The 12,966-nt window shown below is 33.5% G+C and overlaps 3 non-coding genes across 3 annotated transcripts; all 3 read left to right on the top strand.

The window, feature by feature from the left end:
* The first annotated feature begins 4,678 nt into the window (after positions 1-4,678).
* On the top strand, positions 4,679-4,840 carry LOC149552664 (U1 spliceosomal RNA). Its single transcript, XR_016353522.1, has one exon. It is a non-coding gene; the product is annotated as a U1 spliceosomal RNA (small nuclear RNA).
* A 2,996-nt stretch (positions 4,841-7,836) lies between these two features.
* On the top strand, positions 7,837-7,998 carry LOC149552663 (U1 spliceosomal RNA). The gene has a single exon (XR_016353524.1). It is a non-coding gene; the product is annotated as a U1 spliceosomal RNA (small nuclear RNA).
* Positions 7,999-10,385: 2,387 nt separating this feature from the next.
* On the top strand, positions 10,386-10,547 carry LOC149552662 (U1 spliceosomal RNA). Its single transcript, XR_016353523.1, has one exon. It is a non-coding gene; the product is annotated as a U1 spliceosomal RNA (small nuclear RNA).
* Positions 10,548-12,966: the final 2,419 nt, after the last annotated feature.

Raw genomic sequence — 12,966 nt, 5'->3', positions numbered from 1 at the left:
GATCAAGGTTTCATTAGGATGATTCACATAAATCAAATGGGAGAGGCACTACATTTTTGACATACCTAATGCCTTACTCATGAATGAGGATGTGGACAAGGAGGAAAAAAATGATGAGTCTAGTGACAAAAATAGGGAAAGGAACACATGAGGGTGAAGGAGCTTAGGAATAAATGATGATAAACATACCAAGTCAAACATTGGCAATGGTGTTAATGAAAAAAAGGGAAAAAGAATAAATATTTATTACTAATACCTACCTTGGAGTTAGGCCATTTTTTATACTTACAAGACTTCCTAGATAGCTTAGACTATAGTTTTTTGGCTTAGGATCAATAAACCAACTATGGATAATTTGGATATAATGTTTTTAATAGTATTTTGACTTTGATAGTTGTTCTAATAAGCTTTCTCATTTTGAACAATTCAAATGAAATCATGTTGGCAGTATGTAAATATTTAGCTTGTAAATACAATTTATAAATCACAAGGAACATTATCTTGGTATCTTCTTACAAATCTATTTTTAACTTTGTGTAGTATATTGTAGGAGTTACGTCTTTAAGCCAAAATCATTCAAATACACACACCCACATAAAAGTACATACATAAATACCTACATACACCTCTCTCTCTCTCTCTCTCTCTCTCTCTCTCTCTCTCTCTCTCTCTCTGTATAGGGAATTGGTATGGACCATACCATGGGCTATTGGGCTACTAAGTTTTCCATGTTTTATGGTATATCTTTCATTCTCTTATAATTTCATATGCTATTTTTTGCATGGATTCAATGAGTGAGTATGTACTCACAAGGTATTTATTTTAAGATTAAAATTTGATCTTCCTAAGGACTTAGTTTATCTTATCTAAGATATCCAAATCCCCAAGTACTTTATTAGCAGTTATTTCCAACATATATGTTACATGCTAATTTGGAATTCAATTATTACAAAAGTTTACTTCATGCTTAGAAAAAAAATTGTTATATTTATCTAACTCTTGAGGTAATCTCTTACTCATGCAGGTTTCATGATTTGAGTATTGCTGAACCATCCTTGTTGAATTAAAATATTCGTTCATAGGAGAGACTATTAAGGAAGATTGGTTTTGCTCTATTAGATTGTTTGCATGGTTTATCCACTTCAATTTCACTTTAATAGATAGTAATTTGAATTAAAAGGATTAGTATTGAAATAGATTTAAGTTTCAAATAAGAGTCTAACAAAGTGGGTATAACAAAGAGCGCACTAGGGATCAAGTCTTGCTGAGTGCAAGACTCAAAGACATCATAAGGAATGAGGCCAAGATCGTGCCTTGGGTGAATTTGGTAGTGTGGATGCTCCTTAGTCCTTGACTCTTAGCAAAAGAGGTTTCAAGCACGCGTGGGCTTGTATTGGGTACCTAAAAATTATTTGTGGATGACCTCCATAAAAAAGAAAGACAAAATGGGTATAACACAGGGGTAAATGTATAATGCTTCCTTAGTGGCTTATAATCCAACATAGATTTAGTGTGAAGATGTGATAATGTCTAGGTAGACATATTTTCTTGGTAGTTTTTTTTGTGTTTTTTTCATAGGATCAACAAGAAAGGCATAAACTTGAAAGGAAAATATGGGAAGGGGGAAGCTACTAAAAATATGATTTCAACATTTGGATAGGAAAAAAATGCATATATCTTAAAGTGCTTAGTAATAGAGGATGTATGTAAAAAAGAGTACCTCTTGAATTTTATTTATATCAGTGTATACTAATACAATCTATAATGTAAAGTCAATGAGCTCATGTTTGTAAACGAGGACACTTGAATCTTCATCACAATTTGGCATTACCAAACAATTCTATAGTGAAATGAAATAGTGATATTGTTATCACTATTTTATAATTTTAGAAGTGAAAAAAATGTAAATTCATGATAAATTGAACATTTTAAGTTCTAGTCTAGACCAAAGGTTTATTTACTCAATTTTTTCCTCCTAGTGCCCACATTAAGCTAAGTTTATAAATTTTGTATTTTTTTTTTAAATATTAATTTTTTTGGCTACAACCTATTGCCCATAAAATTTTTTTGGACACAATATCCACTTTTTTATTTATATCTTTGTTATCTTTCTCTTACACCTATTTTCTACAATAGATTTATAAAATATTTTCCCCCACACTAATACAAAATTCCAACTTAGTTAAATCCAAAAATTAATTACAATGTTAATGGTCCCTGGATCTATTGGTAAAGTTGAAAGGTTCTTAATGAGTTCACCCTAGATAAAATCTCTCATGTCACCCTATCAAATGTTATCATTGAATTTGTTAGTCAAATGTAAATTTTGTGTCTGCAAGGTTGCACAAGCTTTTAATTGTTGGATTAGTCTATTATCTCCATTGATATTATCCTTGAGTTCCCTTGGTATAATTTTTAAAGAGAGTAAATTGAACATATCTATAAATCAAACCACTTATTACAATAATAAAGTGTTGAGTTTAACATCTACATGAAACCACACTATATTAAAGTGATTCTAGGATGGAAAAAACCAGAAGTATGTTGTTTGTCACTCTACAGTAATTGACAAACTACATTAAATAATGGAATGCATGGTAAATAATCTACTTCTTTTTCAATATAATGTCTCCAATAAAGGAAAGTAATTAAATTAAATTAATTTATTACATGGTCTGAAACTTAAATAATATCATACAAACTACTTTATTTAATTAATTAATTTAATTATAAAATAAGGCAATAAAATAAATAAAGTTATGTCATTCTATTGTAACATCACATATACTTCTTGGAGCCCTTTATAAAAAGGTGATAACATCGTATGAATCATCATAGAGTTATCTTTTATCGTGTATTTGTGATTCCAATTAGAATTGAATTCTTGTATTTAGTTTCAGAGGTGCAAACCCATTATAATTTGTAATTACTATAAAAGGTGTTAGCAACCACCCTAATCTGTTTGTAGTATGCTTGTTGGCACAAATTTATGAAGTCTTCACTTGTAGACTAATTTGATGTAATCTGAGGTATATCTTAATAATTTGAACCCAAAATTCTTTGTTCTTAGTGATTCATTCTGATTAATGATGTTTGCTTTGTGCTAACTCTTATTCATTAGCAATAATGTATTTGGCATTTGCAAACCATATAGTTGAATCATGTCAAGTGAAACTACCGAGTGCCAATGAGCCAAAGGGGGCCAACAATTGGGTGCCAAATGCCAAATAGTGTCGAAGGGTGTCAAGTGTAGAAGGGCGTTGGAGGATGTTGAGTGACAAAGGTTGAGTGCTGAAGGGTACAAGTGACAAAATGTTGTGTGAAGGGTACAAAGTACCAAAGGGTACTGAGTGTCGAAGGGTGCTAAGTGTCGAAGTGTGAGTGTTGGAAGTTGCCAAGGGTGTTAAAGGCTGAGTGATAGGTGCAAACAAAGGTAAAGTGTTGTAGGGGAGTATTTCTTGTCTAACCTATGTTTGGTACATTACATTGACTATATGAATCCCATTTGTTAGCTAAAGAAATACATTTATTTGACACTTGTTTTTCAGTATGTTTGAGCATTAAAACAATGTTTAAGGATCATTAGTCCTCAAATAAAAGTCTTCACCTTTTTTTAAGGATGATTGAGAAATCTTTTTTAGACGAATTAGCCTATAAGAAATAAATTCTTATTAAAATCCAATTGAATACATGTAAGCAAGACTAAATCCAAAATAGCTATAGTTCAATGATAGATATGAAACATAGTTAAAAACTCCATAAAGTCTTCTAGAATTTTGCTTGATCCATAACTATGCTTCTAATGGCATTGTTGTGCATGAGGAAGTCTACCAAAGACTTTGGACCAGTAACAAGAGGTTCGTCTTTAAAATCACAGAGTTCGCTATTTATTATTAGCTAAGTTTGTCTTATGGTTTGGTATGTCTTTAACATAAGTTTTATTTCATGCACTAACAAACATATAATTTTTAAGTAAAATTTTATTTTTTTAAAATGTGAAAATTAATATTAATAAAAGTTAAGAGTAAAAATGTAATTTTTAGTTGCAAAATGTAAAATGTACAAAGAACAGATAGTTATTTGAGAGTATAAAAAGTTCATAAACTAATAATCGATGATCAAAATCCTTTAGGACACAAGCTCGTCCCATCCTTTATGGTGTCAAGGCTATCTACTTAACAAGATATAATTTCTAATAAATTTATACAAAATCATTTAGATTTTTTTACCAATAAATTTATTCAAAACCATTTAGATTTAATTTCAAATAATTTCATTCAAAATTATTCAACTTACCCAACAAAACATAAGAAACAAATAGCTAACCAATTTCACCATTTTAATATTCATTGAAATTAAAAAAAAAAGTTGCCTCCTACATTTTCATGGAACACTTCTCTAAGTCTCAAATGTCAAACTAATACAACATCTAAGTGAGTACAAGGTACACTTCTTCAAAATAAATAAATGTTTTTTAACAGCCACAACGCTAAATACAGCCTTTTATTGAAATGAAATCGCTCAGGAAGAGTGTTTTGAAGGCTGTGTAAACGAGCTTGCAGAAAATTTTGTTTTCTATTATTAAAGAGAGTAGTTAAAAATGATCCCACATGTGTGAGGCGAGGAAAGCAATGGAGAAGGGGGAGTACAAGTAGGAGGGGAGGAGTACGAAGAAAGCATACTTACCTGGGCGGGGTCAATCGGTGATCAAAAAGGCCGATGGCCTAGAGAGGGCACCTTCATTGCACTTAAAGAAGGGGGCTCTATCTAGCATCTCCCCAAGGGGAGAATGCACGTCATAATTTGTTACAGAGGGGGCTCGCGTCCGCGCGGCCCCCACACAATTCCAATTCTTAATCGTTTACATTCAAATTTGTAATTTTCTCTGCCTGTGTTAGATCGACGGGCTTAAAGAATGTATGTTATTTTGATCCGAAGTCTGGTGTGATCGGTGGGGTTGAAGAATGTTTTTTCGCTCAGAAATCTGTTGTTAGATCGATGGGCTTGAACAAAATGTTTGCTCTGAAATATGGGAGTCAGATCGATGCTTTTATTGCTCTCAAATCTTATATTGTTGAAATCGGGCGTTGAACGAGTATGGGTCATCGACCTAGCTATCATCCTTTGATTCCCCATTGCTTGTCACTCTTGACGAGTTTCACTTGTACATTCAAGATATTGAAGATATACTGGTAGTGACTTTTAACAAGCAAATGAATCAGTCACTTTCTATAATAGTTTTAAGCAGATATTAGGAGAGAAAAACGCAAGAGTATGTTTGTCAGTGTCATAAGACAAGCAATCTAAAGAACCAGAATCAAATGATCATATATTTCTTTTCATTTTCAATCTTCTGATATGGATGTTAACCTAAAAAAATCAACCGTTTGTTCTATATTTCTTTTCATTTCCAATCTTGTGATATGGATCTTAACCTAAAAATCAACAGTTTGCTTGATGTTGTCAACTTCAAATAAGTTATATGCATGGTGTCTGCCTTTAGGATGGCAACAGAGTAAGTTAGCATTCAGAGAGAAAATGCCATTTCATTTCAATTGTTCCCTTTCTACAAAAACATCTAAGCTCTCTCCTCCCAAGCCTCTTTGGACGAGTAAGTTAGCATTCAGAGAGAAAATGCCATTTCATTTCAATTGTTCCCTTTCTACAAAAACATCTAAGCTCTCTCCTCCCAAGCCTCTTTGGACGAGTAAGTTAGCATTCAGAGAGAAAATGCCATTTCATTTCAATTGTTCCCCTTCTACAAAAACATCTAAGCTCTCTCCTCCCAAGCCTCTTTGGACCTCTTCCGTCGACTCGTCTCGCACCTGAACTAATGAGATTCCATCCTCAATTGTACCACTAACAGTCTTAACGACCTTGCCTCTTTAGAGATTCACTGCTCCTCAGATAGGAGTATGGACTGAGAAGTCTGTTTGGATGTCTTAAGCCCAGAATATAGTCGAATAAGATTAAAGACAAAATACTTGCAATTGAATATAACAGTAATAAACCTATGAAGGCTTATTCACAACGCTTATCCATAACCCCAGTAAAAGATGACTGTATACCATTGTTTTTTATGAGGAAAAGTCGAACAAAGAGTTTGAACTTGCAAGAAAAGGTCCCATCCTTAAACTTGTTGAGGTTGTCTTTCTCATGGTTTTGTATTCTGCAACTGGTATGAATCTAGTGCAGCGTAAACATTGTTTGAGATGTATCTGACAAGCCATGAATGAACCAAACATGAATTGTCTGTTGCTATGTCAATTGTCTGCTATCTGTGTTCACAACAGTACCTTGTAATAAAATGTCTGTTTGAGTTTGTAAGTTAAATTGCAATTTTGTTATTGATATTAAGTTAAATTGCAATTTTGTTATTGATATTAAGTTAAATTGTGATATCTGTCTATCTTGTCTGAATTTATAAGAAAGTGAGTTAGATTGTGATATAGTTAGAGATATTAAGTGAAATTGTGATATTGTTATCAGCAAATTAGATTGATTTGCAAGTTAAATTGCGAGCAAATTAAATTGTAACATTATCATCAGAATTCAGCTGTGTAGTTAAGAATCAATTTATAAGTTTTTTATTATATTGATTAGCAAGTTAACATTATTATCAGATTGCAGCTGTGTAGTTTAAAATCAATTTATTAAATTGTGATATCGTTATAGTTTAGGATATATGAGACTGCTCAGTTCTCCTGATTGATGATTGTACCTTAATATATAATGTTTGAACTTGTGAGACTATTCTATACTTTTGATTGATGTAATAGGGATATGTTATGTACAAGGTTGGAAATGCATTACTTAAATTGGGCTTGTTCTACACAAGGCATGATAGCTGAAACTTGAGGGTCCCCTGTCTCCAGTGTTTTGTATTGCCTGGTTTATGCTTACATTCACCGTATCTTGTCACAAGTGATCCAAATCTTGTTTGGGGTGACCAGAAATACGTAATAGTTTTATGAGAGCACTCAGTTGTATCTACAGGAAGCTTTTAAACTAGTTGTGACTGAAATAACATGTCTTTGAATTCTGAACTTGTCATCAATCTGATTGTCAGAATGTTTGAGCCTTAAAACAGTGTTTAGGGATTACCTACTACTCAGATGAAAGTCATTACACCTTTTTTAGTTAGCTGAGAAGTCTGTTTGGGTGTATGAACATATTAACCAATTTAATACATGTAAACAAGATCAAAATCCAAAACAGTTGCCATTAAATGATAGAAATAATAATGTAGCAAAAGCTCCGGGAAGGCTTATACACAATACATTGATCCATAGGTCCAGTGGGTTCACACAAAATTATGCAACATCACTAACAATTAAAGAACACTGATAAAATTTGCATCGTTTCTAGATTTGTAAAGCTCAAGAAATCACCTTCAGATTATGAATATTGATTGGGCACTTCTGCACATTATAAATGTTACACTGGCATAGCATGCAAGTGTGTAATAGGTACACCCAGCGCAATAAATTTCGAATTGATGACATGAAATTTAGATTCATATAAACCACGTTCATTTTTAAGGTGTATGCGCCTGCTAGGTACATGGGATTTTTTCGAAGATGTTATGATTACTTGGGCTCCTGTGAGTTTTGTGTGGGCGAGTCTGCAGCAATATTTATTTTTTACAATGAAGCCTAGTTACATTCATGGTATTTTGCTCTCCGAAATTGTAAACCCTCATCATTCCTTGCGCATTCTTTCTGGTGATGATATGTGTAAATTGCAGGGGGCTGTTAATGATCCCACATGCGAGAAAAGAAGAAAAAGAAGGGAGAAGAGGGAGTACAAGGAGGGGAAGAGGAATAGATTCAAAACATACATACCTGGGCGGGGTCGATCGGTGATCAAGAAGGCCGATGGCCTAGAGAGAGCACCTTCATTGCACATAAAGAAGGGGGCTCTGTCTAGCATCTCCCATTGTGGAGAGTGCACGTCATAATTTGTGGCAGAGGGGACTCGCGTTCGCGCGGCCCCTACACAGTTCCAATTACAAGAAGTGTTCCCAATCAGTTGCAGAAATGTAAATATGTTATTGAAAGTCTGATGATAGATCCATGTGCTTCAAGCTATTCTTCTTTATTCTGTTATATTGTACTGTTGAAATCAGGGGTTGAACTGATATCTGCCATTTGGTTAAATTTAACATCTGTCTGATCAATTCAACTTATTACAGTCATAGATACTGGTACTTGAATAGGCATAGGAATCCGCCCCTCGCTATATTTGTTTTAAGTAGAGATATTAGGATAGAGAAACTATGATTTCGATACATTTGAATCCGCCGCTTGCTATATATTTTTTAAAGCAGATGTTGGGATTGTTAAACTCAGAAGAATGTCTGTTTGTCATTACGCTAATTTGACGAGTTTTGGATAGAACGAGTCTATGTTCGTAAACTACAGAGAAACAGAGTAATGTATGGTAAGGAATCTATTCATTATTGAATGAGCATACCCTAGTATTGGTGGGTGCTGGTTAATTTTCAGACAAAATGCATCAAAGACAAAAAAAAAAAAAAAAAAAAAACAAAAAGATGCAAAACAAAAAAAGCATCAAAGACTAAAAAAAAGTCAAACATGATTTTTTTCCCAGACATCGTTTTTGAGTGATAGCTGAGAATTCCGTTTGAATGTCTTAAAACCCATGAGAAACTATGAGAAACTGCTTTCTTATTAAAATCCAAAGAATATATGCGAACAAGATAAAAAACAAAATACTTGCAACTCAATGCTAGCTCTGTAACACCATAATATAAAAGTAATAGACCCATGAAGCCTTATACACAATGCCTATCCATAAACCCAGTAAAAGATGACTGTAGTACCACTTCGTATGAGGAAGAGTTGAACAAAGAGATTGGACTAATAATTAAAGGTGTAATCCTTAAACTCGTTGAAGTTGCTGCTTATTGATTATAAGCAAACTATCTCATGGTTTGGAAGGCTGCAATAGTGGTATGAATCCAGTGCAGGTTATACATTGTTTGAAATGTATCTGACAAGCCATGGATGTAGTCAAACATAAAGTTTCTATTTTGTCATTTCGATCATCTATCTCTCTGAACATGATTGTACCCTGTTATGTTATGTCTGATTTTATGAGACTCTTTAATCCTTTTGATTGATGATAGTAGGATAGATGATTGTACCTTGTTATATTATGTCTGAATTTATTAGATTGTTTATACTTTGATTTACCTTGGAATCAAAGTGGGTACCAAAAGGGACCCTGTCTATGATAATAACAATGTTTGGGTAGACACTGTAATTGGGCTTATTGTACATAAGGCACAATAACTTTAACTTGATTGTACCCTGTCTTCAGTGTTTGTTATTACCTGGTTTATGCCATTGATTATATCTTGTCACAAGTGATCCATATCTTGTTTGGGATGACCAGTGAAATCTCTAAGAGTTTTATAAGAGTACTCACAATTTTCTATCTGAAGGTTTCAAACTAACTGTGATAGGCATGTGGAAATACCATGTCTGAAATCTTCCACGTATTTGATTCTGAACTTGTCATCAGATTTCCACGTCTTTGAATTCTGAACTTGTCATCAATCTGACCATTTTTTATGGGACATAATGTAAAACATTTTAAAGAAATATATCAAGTGCTGGGAAAGAATAGTGGCTGCACACAAGAAAATGTGATTCATGACATATGTTCTAGACAGTTGCTCTGTTCTTTGAGGCCTGCGAGGCATTATTTTTCGACAAACTGATTTCTTGTGACTTGTACTTGGACGCTTGGCTACTTCTATAAGCTTGTTAACATGATTACAGTGCATTGACATGTAATCAAGTGTACTGTGACATGTACCAACAACAAAATATTTACTATAATAGAATATAATGGCTGAGCTAATAGCAGATAACCTTTTTGCAAAGAACAATTGGTAATGGATTCCGAATTTTAACCATTAGAAGTGATTAATGACAAAAAAACACAAACTATTGTAATAAAATGTAATGGCTGAACTGTTGGCAGATGATGTTTTGCAAAGAACAATTGCTAATGCATTCCGCATTTTAAACATTAGAAGTGATTGATAACAAAAGGCAAACTATGTGGAGAATGCACTGTTGGAAATGATTGGAACCCACCTAGAACGATCTGGTATGACTCAAGTGGTCTCACTAAATTCGATATTTTAATCTTGTCCCATAGCTGAAGTCAAAGATCCAATTTTAGTGCTGGGATATTAGTAGGTTTAGGAGTATCCATTTGAACACAGAATTTTGCGTCTGCAAGTTTGCAGCTGTTTTCTCGACGAATTGTAAATGATCCCACATGCGTGAGGAGAGGGAAAGAAGGGAGAAGGGGGAGTACAAGTAGGAGGGGAGGAATACGTTTGAAGCATACTTACCTGGGCGGGGTCAATCGGTGATCAGAAAGGCCGATGGCCTAGAGCGGGCACCTTCATTGCACATGAAGAAGGGGGCTCCATCTAGCATCTCCCCAAGGGGAGAATGCACGTCATAATTTGTTACAGAGGGGGCTCGCGTTCGCGCGGCCCCCACGCAATACATATCCCAAATATTTTTATCAGTGTACTCCCAAATTTATTGAAAATTGTAACAGTAAATCAGAAATTAGCATAGAAAGCATCAAAGAGTTGTTTGACTGTGATACCCCCACTGAAAAAGATGTTTGACTGTGATTACCCCAAATTTTAATATAATTGTTTGAATGTGACTCGGTCACTAATCAATTTGACGTGGAAAGAATCTGCGTGCTTGATTCAATGATAAAAAAATGAGTTCTGATAGTGAGAACACATGAGGGAAGAGAAAAGGATGATAGTGAGACCACATGAGGGAAGACAAAAGGATTGAGATTGAAAATAATTGCTACTTGTAAACAAGCGACGTGTAGCGTCATAGTTTCTAGTCATAGTTCCTAGTTCCTGCCATATGCGTGATAGTTGTATTGTTATGGAGGATGGAGGGAAGGGCTTGGGATTAGGTAATAGTCAATTAATTATAAATCGAACATGAAGAAATTAGTATTAATCTATAAAGTGATGGAGAAATGTTAATAGTTAGTAAAACACTACTATATTTTGACAAGTTCAAAACAAATCAAATATAACAAAATCCACAATGAACTAAGATTGAAACCAGTTAATAACTAAATTGCAAAAGTTATATTGACTGGGTATTTTTTCAAAATACAAGGCTTATTGTCTTGATTTTGTACATACATATGTGGTTACTTTAAAAGCAATATATATACATATAATTGAGTGAAGTATTCTGACTATACAAAATTTTGATGTAGTGGAAGATATATACAAGAAATTGCTACATTGAATGTAATAGGGAGGTGTACTTTTTTTGCTGCCCAAAATGTGATACCTGCAAAATTGGTAACATTATTAGTGCACTGTAAATAATGCTTAATAAGGAAGAAGTAGTTGATTTTTATAGTTAAAAATAGGCAAGTATTAAGAATAAGTACCTTTGTTGTTTGATGCCCAGTCTATCTATTCATAAAAACTACATGTGTGATGGTATTGTACTGGTTGAGAGTGTATGTGGCAATTGCTAAAAAGTCTTAGGGCATAAATATTACTTCTGATTTGTTATCAATGTATTGCTAATTATTTATGTTTGTAAGAGCCGGAAGTAACTGTTGTACAATATTGTTTTCAGCGGAGCAATGAATTGGTTTTTGGCTATCATTTGTGATATATTTTTTTTTAAATTTTAGACTGCGGGAATTGGTGCAACACGGCCCCCCTATAAATTGCAGTGCGCTGGTAAAATTTTTAACGTGATCGGTAGCGCTGGCGCGACACACCCACCGGTACAATGAATATTTGTATGACACATGTTCATTACATTGGTTACAATATCTTTTTTTTCCATTCAATGCTCCATAGCTAATTATTGGTTACAATATCTTTTTTTACATTGGTTACAATATCTTTTTGAATGTGACTCGATCACTAATCAATTTGACGTGGAAAGAATCTGCGTGCTTGATTCAATGATAAAAAATGAGTTCTGATAGTGAGAACACATGAGGGAAGAGAAAAGGATGATAGTGAGAACACATGAGGGAAGACAAAAGGATTGAGATTGAAAATAATTGCTACTTGTAAACAAGCAACGTGTAGCGTCATAGTTCCTGTCATATGCGTGATAGTTGTACTGTTATGGAGGATGGAGGGAAGGGTTTGGGATTAGGTAATAGTCAATTAATTATAAATCGAACATGAAGAAATTAGTATTAATCTATAAATTGATGGAGAAATGTTAATAGTTAGTAAAACACTACTATATTTTGACAAGTTCAAAACAAATCAAATATAACAAAATCCACAATTCACAATGAACTAAGATTGAAACCAGTTAATAACTAAATTGCAAAAGTTATATTGACTAGGTATTTTTTCAAAATACAAGGCTTATTGTCTTGATTTTGTACATGCACATGTGGTTACTTTAGAAGCAATATATATACATATAATTGAGTGAAGTATTATGACTGTACAAAACTTTGATGTAATCGAAGATATGTACAAGAAAGTGTTACATTGAATGTAATAGGGAGGTGTACTTTTTTGCTACCCAAATGTGATACCTGCAAAATTGGTAACATTATTAGTGCACTCTAAATAATGCTTAATAAGTAAGAAGTAGTTGATTTTTATAGTTAAAAACAAGCAAGTATTAAGAATAAGTACCTTTGTTGTTTGATGCCCAGTCTATCTATTCATAAAAACTACATGTGTGATGATATTGTACTGGTTGAGAGTGTATGTGCCAGTTGCTAAAAAGTCTCAGAGCATAAATATTACTTATGATTTGTTATCAATGTATTGCTAATAATTTATGTTTGTAAGAGCAGGAAGTAACTATTGTACAATATTGTTTTCAGCAGAGCAATGAATTGGTTGTTGGCTATCATTTGTGATAATTGCTTTTAGGTACA

This window comes from Cupressus sempervirens, chromosome 6 (genome assembly GCF_028749045.1).
Source record: "Cupressus sempervirens isolate cs-2001-9-10 chromosome 6, ASM2874904v1, whole genome shotgun sequence".
NCBI lineage: Eukaryota > Viridiplantae > Streptophyta > Pinopsida > Cupressales > Cupressaceae > Cupressus > Cupressus sempervirens.
The sequence above is the reverse complement of the archived record's forward strand: the minus strand, read 5'-3'. Positions and strand labels throughout refer to the sequence as shown.